The 22,282-nt window shown below is 46.6% G+C and overlaps 1 protein-coding gene across 3 annotated transcripts in view; it reads right to left on the minus strand.

Annotated features, from left to right (window-relative positions):
* NGEF (neuronal guanine nucleotide exchange factor) overlaps positions 1 to 22,282 on the minus strand; it is a 110,459-nt gene that overhangs the window by 82,827 nt on the left and 5,350 nt on the right. The window contains exon 2 of one of the 3 annotated variants that reach the window (XM_054040538.1): positions 14,871 to 14,982. The exons of the other annotated variants lie outside the window; for them this stretch is intronic. The gene's annotated coding sequence lies outside the window, so the exon portion shown is untranslated. The remainder of the gene's footprint in view (positions 1 to 14,870; positions 14,983 to 22,282) is intronic. 3 annotated transcript variants of the gene reach the window in all.

The raw sequence follows: 22,282 nt of genomic DNA on the forward strand, positions 1-22,282 counted from the left end.
CTTAATTCAGAAATCAGAGTGCACCATCCATCTACGATGATGGAGTTTGCCACCTGCCTTGATTTTTTTTTTTTTTGGTCCATTGTGATTAAGGGGGCCATCCCACATCTTCCAAGCCTTATTGAAGTGTCTTGAACATTAATTTGGACTAGCACATCATCATCCCATATGATACAAACATCACAACCTTGGTACAATGAGTTTGTTATTCAGAACAAATTATTTAAAAATGGAAACTTTACTGAGTAGTGTCATAGAATCATGAGTCAGGACTAAGTATTATCTTCTAGACTAGAGGCTCTCAAAATGGGGGATGCTCCCCCTTGGGGGGCCATGGAGTATATTCTGGGGTGTGTATGAGAAGCTTTAAGGTAAACTTACTGTGCACATTCAGAGCTGGGCAGCCGGCGAGCAGCAGCTGCTGGCCGGGTGCCCAGCTCTGAAGGCAGCACTGCCTCCAGCAGCAGCGGAGAAGTAAGGGTGGCATGGTATTGCCCGGCCAGCAGCTGCCGCTCTCTGCTCTGCCTTCAGAGCTGGGTGGCCAGAGAGCGGTGGCTGCTGGTTGGGTGCCTGGGGAGTAGGAGAGGGAGAGGGAGCGTGAATAACTACAAACACAAAGAAGGGGGCAGGATCAAATAAGTTTGAGAACCACTGATCTAGCCCATCCCCGACAGGTGTCTGTCTAACCTGTTCTTAAAAACCTACAATGATGGGGATTCCACAACCTCCCTATGGAATCTGTTCCAGTGCTTAACTACCCTGATCGTTAGGTTAGACATTAGGAAACATTTCCTAAGTCTCCCTTGCTGCAATTTAAGCCCATTACTTCTTGTACTGTCCTTGGTAGTTAAAGAGAACAATTTATCACCCTCCTGGTTCCCTTAATGTAAGAAATTGACCCCTTTCTTGCATCCTGTGAGACCATGTTACTTCCCAATCACTTACTCACAACACATACCTTCCTGTGATGCAAACACGCACAGAGTCCCTAACTATTTGTGTTGAGGGGAAATTACTAGGCAGGGTTATTTGATAACCAGGATTGCAAATGCAATACGATTTTATTTTCCAAAGGCTTCCTTATATGCTCCTTTAGTGAAACATGAGCATTCTGCCACGGAGGATCCCAGCAACCCTTGTGCTATGGGATTTGTATATGGACATGACTGTATTCTGAAGCATCTCAAGCAGACCAGCCTCTCTAGCAGCCAAACATCCGGTACTATCTAGGGATTGCCCAGGATGAATGTCAAGGATAAGTCATGGAGCATCGCAGGTAGTTCTTACCCCTTATCACTCAGATAATTTATTGGGCCACAGAAATGGGGCTGCAACCCCTACTCTCGCAAAAGGTGCCTTGGGCTCTGTAACTCTTAGGAGGCTGTCTGATCCTTAGCAGCTTTTAAGCCTTTAGCTCTTGCTAATTCCTATGGTGCTTTGCTGGAGAGGAGGAAGGGCTATGGATTGAAATATGACCACGTATAGCAATGTTGCTACTACTCTTATACAATTGCAACAAATCTTATACAAAAATATGTCATGTAAGGTATCAATGGAAAAGTTAGTCTATCAAATATAATTATCCTGTTTGTTTCAGAGTAGCAGCCATGTTAGTCTGTATCCGCAAAAAGAACAGGAGTACTTGTGGCACCTTAGAGACTAACAAATTTATTAGAGCATAAGCTTTCGTGGACTACAGCCCACTTCTTCGGATGCATTCTTTGGTATGCATCCGAAGAAGTGGGCTGTAGTCCACGAAAGCTTATGCTCTAATAAATTTGTTAGTCTCTAAGGTGCTACAAGTACTCCTGTTCTTTATCCTGTTTGTATGCATGTATCATCTTTGTATCTAATGTTATGAATATTGATTATGTACCAGTATTTCAGATGTGTTTGATCCTGGGGTAACACCCATTAGGTAAAATTTGCATTGAAGCCAGACAGCTTTGTGTTGATGGCTCATCAAAGGCAATTTAACTCTCACAATGGGCCATAGAAGAAGCTCATTCTGCCCAGATGGCTCTTCCTGCAGCCGCCTTAGCCTCCAAGTGGCCAGTGGCTTGCCCTTGTGAGTCATCAAACCATGCAAAGGCATGTGACTTGCCCATGTGACTCTGGACTCCATCTTGGGTCTGTACTTTTCCACAAACTGTGCTGGGAGCTCTGTTTGGGACAATAAATTTCCATCCACATGATGGGAGAGGGTATACACAAGACCCTGGAAACATCTCCATTTTGTCTTCATATCCTGCTTCATTTCTCTGGACTAGATTCTAACAAGGAAGCTATCAACAAGGACTGATGACCCCCAAGCTGTCTGGGTAATTTCCAGAGAGACATTTGCAAACCAGCAGTTTATTCCATCACTGCTACACACCTTGTTTGCTGTGATTGTATGTATATGATCAATTAACCATTTAACTCTCTTCTGCTTCTTTCCTCTTAAAAATAAACCTTTAGATTTTAGCTAATAAAGGATTGGCAACAGCCTGATTATTGGGTAAGATCTGAGTTATATAGTGATCTGGCTACATGATTAATCCTTTGAAATCAGAAGAACCCTTTGTTTGATTACATTTGTTTTCAGTAAACACTCATCATCATGTCTTTGTCTGCATGGTGAGACAAGGGCTGGAATGCCTCAGGAGACTGCATTTTTGACTTCTGGTTAACCAGGATGGTGTGACAGAAGTTTACTTTTGTTGCTGGCTCAATATATCTAATGGTAGAATAACCACCAGTTTGGAGTGAGTCTGTCCTATTTCTCAACAGTTGTCCTGAATCTGGCATTCTCAGCTGTGACCCACTGAGGCACGGTGACAGGAAGAGAGGCTGGGACAGCTCTACCATCTTCCCCAGCAAAAATTGGGTCAAGATTGAGTGGACTGTTTAACTGTTCAATGTTGTGTCCCTGTCTCTCTAAATCCTCTTTACTGCTGACAGAGGCTCTCTAAGCACATGCAGTTTTCTGTGGCCCAATGGAGCTAATAGGGATATTAGGAAGAGCTGTTCCTTTATGAGCTGCTGCCAAAGGAAAGAGACAAGTGGCATAACTGTGGGCTCACTCAGAAATAGGCACAACAACTTGTGACACCAAAAGGTCAGGTTAAATTCTGTACCACCGAGCTATAAATACTTAACAGCCGGCTTCTGGGACAGTCCTCACAGCGGTTTGTTAGTGTGTGCAGGTGAGAAGGTTCACTTTTGCTCTCTTACTGTGAGCCATAAGGTTTGGATCTGTTCAGCACCTTACAGATATATAGGCCAGCCACAAAGTTTGATTCTGATCCAAACTTCCCTGAAGTTCGGGGGCATTTGGAGCTGGGATTTGGTTTGGACTGTTCTTGGGTGTTAACATTTAAATAGGAAATGTATTGACAATAAATGTTTATTATGTTAATTTGAGGTATTTAAATGACTCTGAGGTAAAGAGACTCACTGAGTATATGACTTCCCATGGCTCAGTAGAACGGAGGAGGAAGAGCTGCTGTCAAGGGGGAGAGCACAAAGAAAGGAGATGCTATTACTGACCCTTTTCCCATGTTTCCTCCCCAAACCAGTACAGAGGGCTTGAGCCTGCATTATTAAAGTTACTGGAAGTTTTTTTTTTCATTGACTTGAATGGGAGACAGATCAAGCTTAGCCTGCCTTCACAACCCTGCTCTCCAAACCCCACTCCTCAGTCACATCTCCCCCCATAGACTTGCTTTTGCCATGATGTCCCCCACAAATAAGTCAGTAACAATATCATTTAAACCAAAATCCCTATGTGCTTTGCCCTTTGTCTCTCCTGCCTAGATTGTGAGCACCTTGGGGCAGAGAATCTCTCGTGTCCTATACTGGTGCTGAAATCATTGTCAGTGTATAACAGATGATAACTGGATTGTTTCTTCATAAACAATGGGTTGAGGTCTTCAGAGGGGTCATTAGCCACAGTGGGATAATTTCCACTGCATCCAAGTCTCCAGAGGAAACACTTACAGAACTGAGGAGGCCCTTGTGTGTGTGACTTCTCATTCCTTTCAGTTACCTGCTGAATAACTGTGAAAGCACACAGATGTCCTTCTTGTGCTTAAAGAAAGGAGCCTTGTACAGAATTAGATGTTGCATGACTAGGTGAATCCTACTGACATAGATTGTTCAAAGATGCAGCTACATTCTTATTAAACATGTGTGATGTTTGATAAACCAGAAACAAAACAATTAATGTTATTTCTGCAAGAGGCATTTCCCCCTTCCTCCCCCCCAATGGGAGTGTATGGTGTCCAGACTGAACAGATGAGTCATTGATAGGCTAAGAGCTGCCCCCACCCCCCAGTGGTGTCTGAACAGAAATTAGCACAGTGGAGGAGAGTAGGATTTTCATGATTTGTGGGAAATTTAACCATCTGAATAGCTGAAACCATTAGAACATAAGAATGACCATACCAGGTCAGACCAATGGGTCCATCTAGTCCAATATCCTATCTTCTGACAGTGGTTGGTGCCCACTGATCCATCCACTGTCGTCCATTCCCAGCTTCTGACAGCCAGAGGTTTAGGGCCCCCCAAAACATAGGGTTGTGTCCCTGACCGTCTGGCTAATAGTCACTGATGGACCTATCCTCCATGAACTTATCTAATTATTTTTAACCCAGTTATACTTTTGGCCTTCACAACATCCTCAGGCAATGAGTACCTCCGATTGACTGTGCGTTGTATGAAGAAGTACTTCCTTATATTTGTTTTAAACCTGCTGCCTATTCTTTCCATTTGGTGATCCCTGGTTTTTGTGTTTATGTGAAAGGGTAACTCACAGTTCCTTAGTCATTTTCTCCACATCATTTATGGTTTTATAAACCTCTAATCATATCCCCCCTTAGTTGTCTCTGTTCTAATTTGAACAGTCCCAGTCTTTTTTATCTCTTCTCATATGGAAGCTGTTCCATACTGTAATCATTTTTGTTGCCTTTCTCTGTACCTTTCCAATTCAGTATATCTTTCTTGAGATGGGGTGACAGGATTGTATGCTATAGCTGAGATGTGGGTATATCATCGATTTATATAGTTGTGTTATGATTTCTGTCTCATTTATCCTTTTCTTAATGGATCCTAACATTCTGTTACCTTTTTTGACTGCCGAAAAGATGTTTCTGGAGAACTATCCATAATGACTTTCAGAGCTTTCTTGAATGGTAACAGCTAATTTATACCTCATCACTTTGTATGTATAGTTGGTATTATGGTTTCCAATATGCATTACTTTGCATTTATCAATATTCAATTTAATCTGCCATTTTGTTGCCTAGTCATCCAGTTTTGTGAGATCCCTTTGTAACTCTTCAGTGAGTTTTGGACTTACAAAATTACTCAAGATACTTATCATCTGCAAACTTTGACCTCACTGCTTACCCCGTTTTCCAGATCATTTATGAATATGTTGAACAGCACTGATCCCAGTCCAGATCCTTGGGGGACACTACTATTTACCTCTCTGCACTGTGAAAACTGACCATTTATTCCTACCCTTTGTTTCCTATCTTTTAACCAGTTACTGGTCCATGAAAGGACCTTCCCTCTTATCTCATGAGTGCCTACTTTGCTTAAGAGCCTTTGGTGAGGGACCTTGTCAAAGGCTTTTTGAAAGTCCAAGTACATCAGTGGCTCTCAAACTTTTGTACTGGTGTCCCCTTTCACATAGCAAGTCTCTGAGTGTGACCCCCCCCAATAAATTAGTAACAATTTCTTATATATTTAACACCATTATAAATGCTGGAGGCAAAGTGAGGTTTGGGGTGGAGGCTGACAACTCGCGACCCCCCATGTAATAACCTTGCGACCCCCTGAGGGGTCCCGACCCCCAGTTTGAGAACCCCGAAGTACATTATATCCCCTGGATTCCCCCTTGTCCACATGTTTGCTGATACCCTCAGAAAATTCTAGTGGTTTTGTAATAGTCTCCTGTGATGAATTCAAGAAGGGCCGTTAAATATGAAGGCGATACTTTTAATTCCCATGTAGATATTCTACCCCAAAGAGCATTAACAGATGTTATTTGCTGGAGTATAAACAGTGTGTACTCAATTTGTAACAATAATTTTCTCATTTGGTATTAGATTGCCATCCAACAGCCTTATTGCTAGTAGAGCAGTGAATGAATGAGTCAAGCCAAGACTGTGAACCAAGGCAAACTCTGAATACCTCCAAAGAATTCAAGAATTTGTCCTAGAGTCTGGGGATTTGTCCTTGAAAAGCAATATCTTGCGGGTCTGTTCTTAAGACCCACTACCCACACACCTACAGACCACACTGAAATTGTGCCACTACAAATCACTATTTAGGTGCATTGTCATTGAAATACTTGATAGGTTTCAGAGGGATAGCCGTGTTAGTCTGTATCAACAAAAACAACAAGGAAACAGAAAAACTAACCCAGGAACCAATCCCTGCAACAAATCTCGTTGCCAACTCTGTCTGCATATCTATTCAAGGGACACCATCATAGTACCTAACCACATCAGCCACACCATCAGGGGCTCGTTCACCTGCACATCTACCAATGTGACATATGCCATCATGTGCCAGCAATGCTGCCATGTACATTGGCCAAACCGGACAGTCTCTACGCAAAAGAATAAATGGACACAAATCCGACATCAAGAATGGTAACATTCAAAAACCAGTAGGAGAGCACTTCAATCTCCCTGGTCACTCAATAACAGACTTAAAAGTGGCCCTTATTCAACAAAAAAACTTCCAAAACAGACTTCAACGAGAAACTGCAGAGCTGGAATTAATTTGCAAACTTGATACCGTCAAATTAGGTCTGAATAAAGACTGGGAGTGGCTGGGTCATTACAAAAAGTAATTTTCCCTCTATTGATACTCACACCTTCTTTTCAACTGTTGGGAATGGGCCACATCCACCCTAATTGAATTGGCCTCGTTAGCACTGACCCCCCACTTGGTAAGGCAACTCCCATCTTTTCATGTGCTATATATTTATACATGCTACTGTATTTTTCACTCTATGCGTCTGATGAAGTGGGTTTTAGCCCACGAAAGCTTATGCCCAAATAAATTTGTTAGTTTCTAAGGCCTGGTCTATACTAGGAGGTTATGTCGAATTTAGCAGCATTAATTCAAATTAACCCTGCACCCGTCCACACAACGAAGCTATTTATTTCGACATAGAGGTCTCTTTAAATCGAGTCCTGTACTCCTCCCCGACGAGAGGAGTAGCGCCAAATTCGACATGGCCATGTCGAATTAGGGTTAGTGTGGATGGAATTTGACGCTAATAGCTCCGGGAGCTATCCCACAGTGCACCACTCTGTTGACGCTCTGGACAGCAGTCCGAGCTCGGATGCTCTGACCAGCCACACAGGAAAAACCCCGGGGAAATTTGAATTCCTTTTTCTGTCTGGCCAGTTTGAATCTCATTTCCTGTTTGGACATCGTGGCGAGCTCAGCAGCACTGGCAACGATGCAGAACTCTCCAGCAGAGGTGACCATGCAATCACTGAATAGAAAGAGGGCCCCAGCATGGACTGATCGGGAAGTCTTGGATCTGATCGCTGTGTGGGGCGATGAGTCCGTGCTTTCGGAGCTGCAATCGAAAAGACGGAATGCGAAGATCTACGAGAAGATCTCAAAAGCCATGACGGAGAGAGGCTACAGCCGGGATGCAACTCAGTGCCGCGTGAAAATCAAGGAGCTGAGACAAGTGTACCAGAAGACCAAAGAGTCAAATGGACGCTCCGGATCCCAGCCCCAGACATGCCGTTTCTACGAGGCACTGCATTCCATTCTAGGTGCGGCCGCCACTACTACCCCACCACTGTCCGTGGACTCTGACGATGGGGTATTGTCGACGGCCACTTCCTCCGAGCTGTTCGCGGACGGGGAAGATGAGGAAGGAGATGAGGAGGACGAGGCAGTCGACAGCGCTTTTAATGCTGATTTCCCCGACAGCCAGGATCTCTTCATCACCCTCACGGAGATCCCCTACCAACCCTCCCAAGGCGGTAACCCGGACCGTGAATCAGGGGAAACATCAGTAGGTAAGTGTTTTAAACATTTATTTTGAATAGAATAGGCATGGTATGTTAGCAATGGGTTTTTAATGATTAGTTTGCCCTTGGCGCTTAACTTTTTAGTCCTTGCCAGTGCAGCTACTGGAAAAGTCTGTTAACATGTCTGGGGATAGAGTAGAAATCCTCCAGGGACATCTCCACGAAGGTCTGGAGGTAATGTGAAAGCCTTTGCATCAGGTTCCTGGGGAGAGCGGCCTTATTGCCTCCTCCATGGTAGGAAACTTTTCCGCGCCAGGCTAGCAGCAGGTACTCCAGTATCATTGCCTGGCAAAGCATGGTGGCATACAGCCCTGGTGTTTGCTGGCATTCACGCAGCATGCGGTCTTTCTCTGCCTCCGTAATCCTCATCAGAGTGATATCACTCATGGTGACCTGCTTTGAATTAGGGGAATTTTAGTATGGGGACTGATTGCCTGTTCCTTTAAATAACTGTAACCGGCGGTTTACAGCCACGTGGTGGGGGCGGGGAGGTGAACTGTTCCTGCTGAGCGGTTCACCGGCAGCATGCTGGGATCTTTCCCGGGGACAGCCGCGACAGGGGTGGGACAGGGGCAGAGTTCAAGCCGGCCGGATCGCCTGCAGCAGGAACTGGCCAATGCTAAGAGAATTGCTTGGAACGTGAAAGGAGGGCACTGCTGTAAATTAAGCTTTAAGCAGCTTACCATGGCTTACCATGGCTGCCTGCTAGCAGAATTCCGGTGTCCAGCCCCGCTTGTGTGATCTGTACAGCAAGACCCCAGGCACTCAAGGTGAAGACAGAAAATTCGACCTTGTACTGAGTGCACATGTGATAGGTACTGTGAATGGTCTTGTTCACAGAGAAAGACTCTAATCATTGTTTGCAAAAATGTATCTTTTTGAGGAATTCACTCCCTTTTTCCCATCCCACAGCTGCAAGCGTCTCCCGAGCTACCCCGGCATCCCCCTCCCAGAGGCTGGCGCAGATCAGGCGGCGAAAGAAGAGGACACGGGACGAGATAGTCTCAGAACTTATGGTCTGTTCCCGAGCCGAGGCGGCACAGCAGACCCAGTGGAGGGAGAACATGTCGCAATACCAGCGATCACACAGCGAACGGGAGGACAGGTGGCGGCAGGAAGACCAGCAGGCGACTCAAACGCTGCTTGGACTAATGAGGGAGCAAACGGACACGCTCCGGCGCCTTGTAGATGTTCTGCAGGACCGGAGGCAGGAGGACAGAGCCCCCCTGCATTCTATCTCTAACCGCCCTCCCCCGCCACAAAGTCCCATCCCCCCCTCACCCAAGGTCCCAAGAAGGAGGGGCGGCAGGGGCCGTGAAAACAGTCACTCCACCCCTGCAGATTGCTTAAATTGCAGACGGCTCTCATTCCCAAAGATTTGATACGTCCTTTCCTTCCCTCCAAATGCGCCTCACCCAAGCCCCTGTCCCTGTTTCATCCCCTAACTGTGTAGTTCTTAATAAAAAATACGTTTCTGTTAATTACTGTTTCTGTCATGTTCTTTTAGAGGATAGTGTGTTTGAAGGGGGGGAAGGGGGTTGGTAATTGGAGAGCACAGTCACCTTTACCAGGGTACAGACACGGGGGCAGGTTCAGCAGAAGGTCACACACACATTGCAGTCACTAGGCACACTGGTCAGTCTGGGAGGTGGTTTTCATGTTCTGTGTGCGGGGGCTATGTGAGTTTGTGGCGGGGGAGGGCGGTTACAGATCTTATGCAGCGGTCCTTAGCCTGGATCACAGAGCCACGCAGCAGGGGATCTGTAACCGTCCTGCCCCGCCACAAAGTCACATAACCCCCACACACAGAGTCCCGAAAAGGAGGGGTGGCAGACTCCATTGAAACAACCAGTCCACCACTGCGGACTGCTCTAGGAGCAGGAGCCTGTCATTTCTCAAGTTTAGAAGTGTCCGTTCCATCACTACACCCGCTCCCCACCACAGTCTGTGTCCCAGTTTCAACCCTTTACCGCGAAATCCTTAATAAAGAAAACGGTGTTAATGAACAAAGTTTCATTTATTTTATTTTTAAAGGTGTGTTGAAAGGGGGGAAGGTGGTTGGTAACTGGAGAGGATAGTCAACATTAACTGGGTAAAGAAACGGGAGCAGTTCAGCTTCTGTTTAAACAAACGTAATAGTCACAGGCTACCCTGCTGACTCTGGAACCTAGCTTTCAAAGCTTCCCGGATGCACAACGCGTCCTGCTGGGCTCTTCAAATCACCCGGGTGTCTGGTTGGGCGTAATCAGCAGCCAGGCGATTTGCCTCAACCTCCCACCCCGCCATAAAGCTCTCTCCCTTGCTTTCACAGAGATTGTGGAGCACACAGCAACTGCAATAACAATGGGGATATTGGTTTCGCTGAGACCAGAGTGAGTCAGTAAGCTTCTCCATCTCCCCTTGAGATGTCCAAAAGCACACACCACCACCATTCTGCACTTGCTCAGACGGTAGTTGAAGAGTTCTTTTTCACTGTCCAGGGCGCCTGTATAGGGCTTCATGAGCCAGGGCATTAGCGGGTAGGCTGGGTCCCCAAGGATCACTATAGGCATCTCCACATCCCCAACAATTATTTTGTGGTCCAGGAAGTAAATACCTTCCTGCAGCCATCTAAACAGACCAGAGTTCTTGAAAACACGAGCGTCATGAACCTTGCCCGGCCATCCAACGTTGATGTTGGTAAAACGTCCCCTATGGTCCACCAGTGCTTGTAGCACCATTGAAAAGTAGCCCTTTCGGTTAATGTACTGGCTGGCCTGGTGGTCCGGTCGCAGGATAGGGATGTGAGTTCCATCTATAGCCCCACCGCAGTTTGGGAATCCCATCACAGCGAAGCCATCTATGATCACCTGCACGTTTCCCAGGGTCACTACCTTTGAGAGCAGTAGCTCAACGATTGCGTTGGCTACTTGCATCACAGCAAGCCCCACGGTAGATTTGCCCACTCCAAATTGATTGGCGACTGACCGGTAGCTGTCTGGCATTGCAAGCTTCCAGAGGGCTATGGCCACTCACTTCTGGACAGTCAGGGCTGCTCGCATCCGTGTGTCCTTGCGCTTCAGGGCAGGGGACAGCAACTCACAAAGTTCTAGGAAAGTTCCCTTACGCATGTGAAAGTTTCGCAGCCACTGTGATTCATCCCAGACCTGCAGCACTATGCGGTCCCACCAGTTCGTGCTTGTTTCCCGGGCCCAGAATCGCCATTCGACAGCATCAACATGACCCATTGCCACCATGATGTCCACGGCGCGGGGTTCCATGCTTTTTGAGAGGTCTGTGCCCCTCTCAGATTTAATGTCCTCACCACGCTGCCGTAGCCTCCTCGCCCGATTTCTCAGCAACTGCCTCTGAAAAAGGTGCATGATAAGGCGCGAGGTATTGACAACGGCCATAACTGCAGCGATGATTGCAGCGGGCTCCATGCTCGCGGTGCTGTGGCGTCCGCGCTGTCAATCACCAGAAAAGTGCTCGAACTGATTGCCCGCCGGCGCTTTCACAGAGGGAGAGCGGGAGTGAGGGTTGAATGACGACAGTTAACCAAAACCACCCTCAACACATTTTTTTGCCCCAGCAGGCATTGGGGGCTTGACCCAGAATTCCACAGTGTACCGCTTCCAATGTCAACGCTTGCCCCGTTAGTGTGGACTCACAAAGTCGAATTACTGTCCTTAGAGTGGATACACACGTTCGACTTTGTAATATCGGTTCCACAAATTCGCTTTAAATAAAATTGAACTACTCTCGTAGTGTAGACATACCCTAAGGTGCCACAAGGACTCCTTGTTGTTTTTGCTGAAATATTTGAGTTTATTTTACAGACAGATATGCTGGTTTACAGGCCCAAAGGGCAAGCTCTGGGAGAATAGGAGGCTATTTAAAAAAAAAAAAAGGCAGAGCAAATAAAAATGATGTGGCCAAATGCTGCATGTAAAGCAGTACTAAAGATTTTCCTTGTGACTCGAGAGAGAATTTAGAGTGTGAAGAATTTGCTTGGGCAGAAGCTTTACTCTGTGATGGAGATGCTGTTGTATGAGAGTTAGCTGAACTTGGTGTGTTAGACAAAGCTCCAGAAACTGGTCATAACCTTAAAAATTGATAAGATTTCCGGAAGAAAAGTCAGTCATATGGATGTGTGGGGGAAGGAGGTAGCTGCGGTTGCTTCTAAGGGAGTGGAACAGTTTATATTTGAAAGCCAGGAGTCGGACCCTCTGTGGACTCAAAGATGGTGGTGAATGTAATTAACAGCTAGTATCAAGTACACAATGGGAGCAGACTGTGGGGCTGCATGATCAGACTAGTTCTGGGAATTGGATTTGTCCCAAGCATAGTACTTTTTATCTTCTACATAAAGCCAGAGATGTTGAAGCTAAATACAAGAAATAAGCATAATACCAGCGTCAGTACATGAAACATGAAAGGCCAGCTGGCCCGACCAGTATAAAGACCAGCTGGCTCACCAAAGGCTCTTAAGCAAAATAATCAGTCATGGGATAAGAGGGAAGGTTCACTCATGGATTGGTGACTGGTTAAAAGATAGGAAACAAAGGGTAGGAATAAATGGTCAGTTTTCAGAATGGAGAGAGGTAAATAGTGGTGTCCCCCAGGGATCTATACTGAGCCCAGTCCTATTTAACATATTAATAAACTATATGGAAAAAGGGGTAAACAGTGAGGTGGCAAAATTTGCAGATCATATAAAACTACTCAAGATAGTTAAATCCCAGGCAGACTGTGAAGAGCTTTTACAAAAGGATCTCACAAAACTGGGTGCCTGGGCAACAAAATGGCAGATGAAATTTAATGTTGATAAATGCAAAGTAATGCATATTGGAAAACATAATCCTAACTATACATATAAAACGATGGGGTCTAAATTAGCTGTTACCACTCAAGAAAGCGATCTTGGAGTCATTGTGGATAGTTCTCTGAAATCATCCACTCAATGTGCAGCAGCAGTCAAAAAAGCGAACAGAATGTTGGGAATCATCAAGAAGGGGATAGATAACAGGACAGAAAATATCATATTGCCTCTATATAAATCCATGGTACGCCCACACCTTGAATACCGTGTGCAGATGTGGTCGCCACATCTCAAAAACAATTTTTGCTGTAATATTTTAAAGCAGCCAGAGTTTATTTCCATTGGTTTCTGTAGAGTATTTTTAATTAACCTGGAATTCTGATATAATTAGGGCTTGTCTGCGATTTAGTGCATGGCAAGCTAGTGTGTGAATCTACAGCGCTCCAGGCACTAACTGGCTGTGTGGGCATTGCTGCCATACACCAAAAATTCCCTAGTATGCTTTAGTGTACTGTGCTTTGATGCCAGAGCTCACTACAGAACTTCTAGTGCACAGTAGCAGGGTCCACACAGCCAGGTAACATATGGCAGGCTCGAGCCCTGTAGATTCACACCCTGGCTTGCTGTGCACTAAATCACCAGGTAGAGAAGCCCTTATGTTTAACACAAAATGAATATAACAACTCTAAACCCAAAAGAAATAGTCAAAGACCCCGATTGTGCAAACACATGTGTTTACCTGTGCTCACGAGTTGTCCCAATGACTTCAGAAGCCAGTGACAGAATGAGACTACACATATACATCAAGTTAAAGGATAGGGTACAAAACTTTCTTGCAATGGGAGCTGAAAAGGGGTTAATGCAAGCTGGGAGGAGATAGTAAACGGATCAGCTGGGGTCTATTATGACCCATTACAGAGAGGCTGGATTTTCAGAGAACGTGCTCTGAGCGATGAGAAGGCAGGTTCTACTGAAGACCCTGAGGGCTAGTCTACACTGGTAACGCTAAAGCGTTGCCATGGCAGGGCTTTAATGTGGCTTGTGTGGTCGTGGTGCAAGCGCGCTAAAAAACCCACCTCCACGAGGGGCATAACTACCAGTGCTGGGAGCAATTCGGCGGCGGGTCCTTCACTCCCTCTCTTCCTCTTCGGCGGCTCTTTGGCGGCAACTCAATTGTTTTTTCTTTTTTCTCTTTTTTTTTTTCCGTCGCTTGGGGTGGCAAAAAAGCTGGAGCCTGCCCTGGCTGGGCTGTAGCAAGCCCCAAGGAATTTGTTTCAATGAACTCATGTGTACCTGAGAAGGGAAGGACTTTTTACAGCTGGCTGAGGAGCCAAACTACCCTGCCAGTAAGAGGGAAACTGAGACAACCACTATATCTCACGGGAGGAGGTGAGGCACCTGCCCACAGAGCCTAGGGACTAAATTCTTTTGACCAAACTCAGTCTTGTTAGAATAAGGACTGCAGGGTAGGGCGCATAGAAATTAGAGATGACAAGACATGTTAGGTCATCTAATCCAGCCTCCTGCTCAAGAAAATGCAGATTAAAGATCTGCTTTAAAAGGACAAGAATGAAAAGAACTGGCTGAGGGGCTCTAACCCATTGATGATGATTTTTAACAAATGCAGGGCAAGCTCCAAAGGCCTGGGGGAAAAAGCTAATGTTGTGCCAATATTTTAAAAGAGTAAATGGAACGATCTTGGTAACTTTAAGCTAGTTAGTCTGACACTGATCCCAGGTGAAATCGTGGAAAGGCTGATATGGGACATAATCATTTAAAAAAAAATTGAAGTACGGTAGTATAATAAATACTAATCAACATGGGTTGTTGGGTTTTTTGAAAATAGGGTTTTATATCAAATAAACATGATCTAATTTAAGAGATTGTTACAGGTTTGGTTGATAAAGGTAACTGTTGACATAATAAGTAAGGTATTTGACTTAGTCCTATATGACTTCCTGATTTTAAAAAAGCAATATATGAAATCAATATTAAATTGATTAAATACTGGTTACCTGATAGATCCCAAAAAGTAATTGTAAATGGGATGTCGTGCGATAGGGATGTTTCTAGTGGAAGTCCCACAGAGACTGTGTCCTGATGCTATTCAATGTCTTTATCAATGATCTGGAAAAAAAATGGCTGGTGGTAATTTCAGATGACAGGAAAATTGGGGGAGTGGTAAATAATGATGGGGACAGGTCAATGGGGATCATTTTGTAAAGTGAGTGCATTTGAACAACATGCATTTTAATACAGTCAAGTGCAAAGTCATATATCTAGGAACAAAGAATGTAAGTCACACTTATGAGGTAGGGGACTCTTTCATGGAATGCAGTGACGCTGTATGGGGTCATAGTAGATAACCAGTTGAATGTAAGTTCCCAGTGCAAAGGTGTAGCTAAGAAAACCAATGTGATCCTTGCATGTACAAGGTGTAGGAAGGTGGTATTCCCTTTGTATACAGTATTAGTGAGTCTCTTACTGGAATACTATGTCAAATTCCAGTGGACAGAGTTCACAAAGGATGTTGACAGAGCTACAAGAATGATTTGAGGTTTGGAAAACCTGCCTTATAGTCAGAGACTTAAGAAACTGAAACTATTCAGTTTAGTTTATCCAAGAGAAGGTTAAGAAGTGACTTGATCATGTTCTACAAGTACTTGCATGAGTAAGGTTTCTAATAGTAACTAGATAGCTCTTTAGCTAACAGAAAAGGGCATAATGAAATCCAGTGGCTGGAAGATGAAGCTAAACAAATCCAGACCAGACATAAGGTGCAAATTTTTAACTGTGAAGTTACTTAGCCATTGGAATAAATTACCTAGGGCCATAGTGAATTCTCTGTCACTTGAAGCCTTTAAATCAAGACTGAACATCTTCCTAAAAGAAATGGTGAAGCTCAATTAGAAATGATGGGCTTAATGCACAAATTACTTGGTGAGGTTCTGTGGCCTTTGTTATGCCGTGGGTCAGACTAGCAGATGATCATTATGGTCCCTTCTGGCATTACAAATCTATTAATTTGCTTTTAAAAAGTATTAGCCCCTTAGCAGTGGCCTCATCTGGAAGGTTTTACCCTTCTAAAAGCAATGAGTTCTCATATTCTATCTGAAAGTGTAAAACACAAACATAAAAACCATGCCTTGTGCATTTCTGTCATTTAAAAATAAACAAAATAAACCAGATGAGGCCATTTTTAGGACAATATTTTGACCTAATAACCTTTCAGAGAGTGTGTGGCTTTTTTTTATAGCATGATCTGAATGTACAAACAAATGCATGTTTGCTGGACCCTCTCAGCTTCTTTTTTTAATGGTTTTAATTATTTTGTAACTGGTATTTGCACCTGAAAACAAATCTCACCCCTTCTTTACAGCCTTCATTTAGTAACCATTGATTTCCTCCCTCGTGTTTCACAGAATTCAAGCTAATACAGCTCAATCTGTAAACTGTCTACTTAATACGCACCCTAGGGAGGCTCAGACTGCTTGGCAAATATGGGTCACAATCCGGCTACAGCCCTCCCTCATTTAGCTGCAGCTCTTACTCAGATGGGCCCAAATCCTTTATAGAGTTTCATGTGCAGGTGGGCCCCTACTGAAGTCAGTGGGACTCTGCCCAGGTGCAGGAATCTAAGTAAAAAGGTAGCCCAAGATTTGCTAGATAGTTGCTGCTGCAGAAGGGAACATGTTGCTGTTTGTGATTTTATACAAAGATATTTGTGTTTATGTGGAATACACAACAGTGTGGTACGTAACGGTTTTATTGGAGCGATTTTTGGGCTGGTGCATTATTTACTGGAGACAAAGCCTTTAATGAATTGTGCAGCTCACTGCAAACTAGTGCTAATAAAGCCTTTTTATCTTGCCCCACTATTCTGTGTGTGCCACATAATGGAACAGAGAATCCGTTTCAGAAACACTTTAGAGATTTAAAAAAATGTTTTAGGATTGGCACCATTTTATGCATTCTGTAAAGCCATATGCTGTAGTCACCATGTGTCATAACTATAAAGGGAAGGGTAACAGCTGTCCTGTGTACAGTACTATAAAATCCCTCCTGGCCAGAGACTCCAAAATCCTTTTCCCTGTAAAGGGTTAAGAAGCTCAGGTAACCTGGCTGGCATCTGACCCAAAGGACCAATAAGGGGACAAGATACTTTCAAATCTTGTGAGGGAAAAGGCTTTTGTTTGTGCTCTTTGTTTGGGAGTTCGTTTGCTCTTGGGACTGAGAGGGACCAGATATCAATCCAGGTTCTCCACATCTTTCTAAACAAGTCTCTCCTATTTCAAACTTGTAAGTAAATAGCCAGGCAAGGCGTCTTAGTTTCACTTTGTTTTCTCAACTTGTAAATGTACCTTTTACTAGAGTGTTTATCTTTGTTTGCTGTACTTTGAACCTAAGACTAGAGGGGAGTCCTCTGAGCTCTTTAAGTTTGATTACCCTGTAAGGTTAATTTCCATACTGATTTTACAGAGATGATTTTTACCTTTTTCTTTCATTAAAAGCCTTCTTTTTAAGAACCTGATTGATTTTTTCCTTGTTTTTAGATCCAAGGGGTTTGGATCTGTATTCACCAGGGAATTGGTGAAAGGTTTCTCAAGGCTTCCCAGGGAAGGAAATTAGCTTTGAGATGGTGGCAGCAGACCAGAGCTAAGCTGGTAGTTAAGCTTAGAAGTCTTCATGCAGGCCCCTACATTTGTACCCTAAAGTTCAAAGTGGGGATACAGCCTTGACACCATGAGATCAACTAAACGCAGCTTGGAGGGGGAGAGAGTAAAACTCATTTGTTGAAAGCCCTTCCAAAAATGACCTAAAAGGGATTCTCTAGATATAAAAATGTCCTAACTTTAAAGTCTGGTCTCTCAGGATCTTTCAGGGCTAGAAGCAAGTGGTGTGTGTGTGTGTATTTGTATACACTTATACAGCTATACACACACCCCGCTAAGATCACATAAAAAGTGTCTCCATAATTTTATCTATGGCTGCAGCCTCTGTCAGCGTGGAGGCTTCGGGGCACAGAGAGCAGCACAGAGGCAGCTGCCTGCCTTGGCAGTGACAGCGGGACACCCCCAGCCTTGGGGGCTAGACCAGGGCCTTGACTGGGTTGCTCAGTTGACCCAAGTGGCCTGGCCCCCGTGAGCCGAGTCAGAGAGACTGACAGCATGAGCAGGGAAAGAGGCTGGTTGTTGCTCCCCACAGCATCTGGAGGAGCAGTTGTTCAGACTCTCCCAGTTGGAGAGCCTGGGGCCCCCCATTCATCATTGCACAACAGAGAGTCAAGCCCAAAAAGCTGTGGCACACATGGGGGCTGAAAACAAGCAGCGCCCATAACCTCTTTCGCCCCGCCCCGCCATACCCTGAGCCAGAAGCCAGCCAGGGCTGGACACCATACATCTGCAAGCAGAGCAATCAGCTGCGCAGAGGAGGATATTAACCCTATATGCTGAGCTCTAGTCCCACTGGCCTGATTAGGCCTGTGGGGGCCTTTGGGGTGGCGTGTGGGTTTTCTTAGGATATTGACTTGGTTGTGGGCCATCAGATGTTACGGGATGGGACCTCATTTAGTGATCATCCCTGAGAGCTTTGCCTGTTCTCCGCCCCTCTGTTTAATTTACCCTTCTCCTGCTGTACCCAAACTCCCTCCTAGAACCTGCACCCCAACCCCTTTCCCCAGCCCAGAGCCTGCACCCCACACCCCCTCCTGCACCCCAACCCCCTGCCCCATCCCACAGCCCACATCCTGCACCCAAACTCCTTCCCAGAGCCCAACCCCTCACCCCTCCTGCACCCAAACTCCCTCCCAGAGCCCGCATCCCGCACCCTCTTCTGCATCCCAACCTCTTGCCCCAGCCCAGAGCCCACACTCCAAACCCCCTTCTGCACCCAAACTCCTTTCCAGAGCCCAACCCCTCACCCCTCCGGTACCCAAACTCCCTCCCAGAGCCTGCATCCCAACATCCTGCCCCAGCCCAGAGCCCACACCCTGCACCCAAATTCCCTCCCAGAGCCCGATCCCTCACCCCTCCCACAACCAAACTCTCTCCCAGAGCCTTAGGCAGGTGGTGGGGGGCGGGAATTGTACCCGTTCTGGACACCACCAAAAATTATACAAACCTGCCACCCCTGCTCACCACCCCTAGGTGCCCTAACAAAGATAGATCCACAAAAAGAAGGCTGAGGGGGGAATATGATTGCTCTCTTTAAATATATCAGAGGGATAAATATCAGGGAGGGAGAGGAATTATTTCAGCTCAGTACTAATGTGGACACGAGAACAAATGGATATAAACTGGCCGTGGGGAAGTTTAGGCTTGAAATTAGACGAAGGTTTCTAACCATCAGAGGGGTGAAGTTTTGGAACAGCCTTCCGAGGGAAACAGTGGGGGCGAAAGGCCTCTCTGGCTTTAAGATTAAGCTTGATAAGTTTATGGAGGGGATGGTTTGATGGGATAAAGTGATTTTAGTCAATAGGTCAATAACATACCATCGCTGGTAATTAGTAACAGTGGTCAATGATGGGATATTAAAAGTTACTACAGAGAACTTTTTCCAGAGGGTCTGGCAAGAGAATCTTGCCCGCATGCTCGGGGTTCAGCTGACCACCATATTTGGGGTCGGGAAGGAATTTTCCTCCAGGGTAGATTGGCAGAGGCCCTGGAGGTTTTTCGCCTTCCTCCGCAGGGGGAAGGGGCAGGGGTCGCTTGCTGGAGGATTCTCAGCAATTTGAAGTCTTTAAATCATGATTTGGGGACTTCAACAGCTGAGTCAAGGGAGAGAATTATTCCAGGAGTGGGTGGGTCAGCTTTTGTGGCCTGCATCATGCGGGAGGTCAGACTAGATGATCATAATGGCCCCTTCTGACCTTAGAGTCTATGAGTCTATGAGATAATTATAGGGGTAGGGCACACCTGCTGGGGCTCAGGGCTTCAGCGCCATGAAAAGTGCCTGATGGGACTCTGGACTTCAGCCAGAAGCCCCGAGACCCCCCCCCCCACTGGGCAGAAGCCCCTACTCCACCAGGAGCGGCTCTATGTATTTTGTCGCCCCAAGGACGGCAGTCAGGCAGCCTTCGGCGGCATGCCTGTGGGCGATCCGCTGGTAACGCGGATTCGGTGGTATGCCTGCGGGAGGTCCGCTGGTCCCGCGTCTTCGGCGTACCCGCTGCCGAATTGCCGCCGAAACTGCGGGACCAGAGGACCTCCCGCAGGCACGCCACCGAAGGCAGCCTGACTGCCACCCTCACGGTGACTGGCAGGCTGCCCCCCGCAGCTTGCTGCTCCAGGCACGCGCTTGCTGCACTGGTGCCTGGAGCCGCCCCTGACTCCACCACCCTGGTGCAAGGCAGAGGTCCCGAGCTCCCCCCACCCCAGTCTGGTAGGTGGAGAATGGGGAGGACGGGGGCAGTGGGGCACCATGAGCTGCACTTTAATGGTAAAAGAGTTGCATGTGGCTCGCGAGCCACAGTTTGGCCACCCGTGATATATTTCTTGCCAGCAGAATGGCTTATCTTTTATTTTTGTTTATACTTTGTTTTTTGATGCTTTATATGGCAAAAACAAAGACTAAAATAGCATATCAAGCTCATAATACAGCTTACAAACATAGTCGGTGCTTCAAAGACACATTTGTTAACTTCCCAGGTCTCCAATCCTGTCCAACAGAAATTTATGCTTCATCCCCTGGGTCTCACTGAGTGGAAGTAGCTGAGAGCTCTCTCTTAGACATTAAAGCATTCCCCCTGTGGGGCCATGCCATATACACTGCGACTGTGTAGGGAGAGTCAACCTAATTCTTAAAGTATATTGAGAAGCATGAGTGGAAATCTACAGGCCTTTCTGGTTTTCATTATAAGACCTTACAATTAATTCAACAAAAGCCTGACCTTATTTTATTCATTTCCTTAAATTAGTGCACATGTCATAATAAAAGTACATTTCTGGGTTGGGTGTTTCTGAGAAACCCTGTGCAAACCTTGTCCTGCTCCCTCCTGCCCTGTTGCCTTACCTCTGCGTATTGACAACTTCCTAGCTCCTTTCTGCCTCTCAGTCACCCCCTTCTCTTTCTGCCTCCTGCTTTTTGCCTCTGGTGCTGCCCACCTCCACTTAGAAGCCACTAGAGAAAGCAGGATGCAAGGCCCCCTGCTCTTCCTTGGGTAGAGGGATGATGGTGTTAATGTGTCTGTGAGAAGTCAATTGGCGATTGGTTTCAGTTGCTGTTGGTAGTGAATGCACATGGGCAGGAGCAGTGTTATAAAGTGTAATAAATAGGGCGCAGTGCTATAGCTGGCCAGCAGGATATGTGTGTGCAGGGCTCCCAAGTGTGAATGCATTGGTAACACAGGCATCAGAGCACAACTAGTACCATATGCTGGTGATGTACAAAAAGGGTAGATGATACTTCACTGCTTCTGGGAAGAGCAACGCTCAAGACCTCAACTCTTGTAAGGTTCTCCCCCATAAGAGTCCACATGGCGTTGTTAACCATAGAGAGCAGAAACAGCAAGTCAGCGTTACGCATTCCAAAGCAATACTGTAAGTCTTCTCCATACAACATGCCCCCTTGGCCCTGCACAGGGTGACTCATGTGGGTAGAGGTAAATTAGCAGGGATGCTTGTGCGGGTGTGCCTATGCCCTACTCCAGAGCTGTCAGTCTGGTACCTTTCATGAGCACTAAAGACACATGCATACAAAACAGATCAGCAAGAGAACTGCATCCGTTTATACCAGCGTGGGCGGTGAGTTCTATGGGTCTGTGGTGCCTGGGCACCAGGAATATTCCTGGTGCCCAGGCACCACGGGTCTCGGCCCTGCCTTCCGTCCCGGGCGCTTCCCCCCCATCCCCTGGGCCATTTTAAATGGCCCAGGGCCCCCACTCACCACCGGCAGCAGACCAGAGCTCAGTGGCTTCCTGCCTGCTTGCCCCACGTGGCTGCCGGCCCATCTCTGCAGCCCCTGGGCAGGGTGGGTCTGTGTCCCACTCCAAGCGCCCCTGCAGCCAATAGGAAGCTGGGGGGTATCACCACATGGAGGCCCCCTAGCCCGTCCTGCTTAGGAGCCCCAGGTAAGCGCTGCACCCCCCTTACCCCCTCCCAGAGCCTGCACCTCTGCCCCCCAAACTCCCTCCCAGAGCCTGCACCCCACCCCTTTACCACACATGCCCCTCCGGCCCAAACCTCCCTCCCAGAGCCTGCACCCCCACCCCTTTCCCACACACACCCCTCCGGCCCAAACCTCCCTCCCAGAGCCTGCACCCCCACCCCTTTCCCACACACACCCCTCCGGCCCAAACCTTCCTCCCAGAGCCTGCACCCCCACCCCTTTCCCACACACGCCCCTCCGGCCCAAACCTTCCTCCCAGAGCCTGCACCCCCACCCCTTTCCCACACACGCCCCCCCTCACTCCCAAACTCCCTCCCAGAGC

This window comes from Malaclemys terrapin, chromosome 9 (genome assembly GCF_027887155.1).
Source record: "Malaclemys terrapin pileata isolate rMalTer1 chromosome 9, rMalTer1.hap1, whole genome shotgun sequence".
Taxonomy (NCBI): domain Eukaryota; kingdom Metazoa; phylum Chordata; order Testudines; family Emydidae; genus Malaclemys; species Malaclemys terrapin.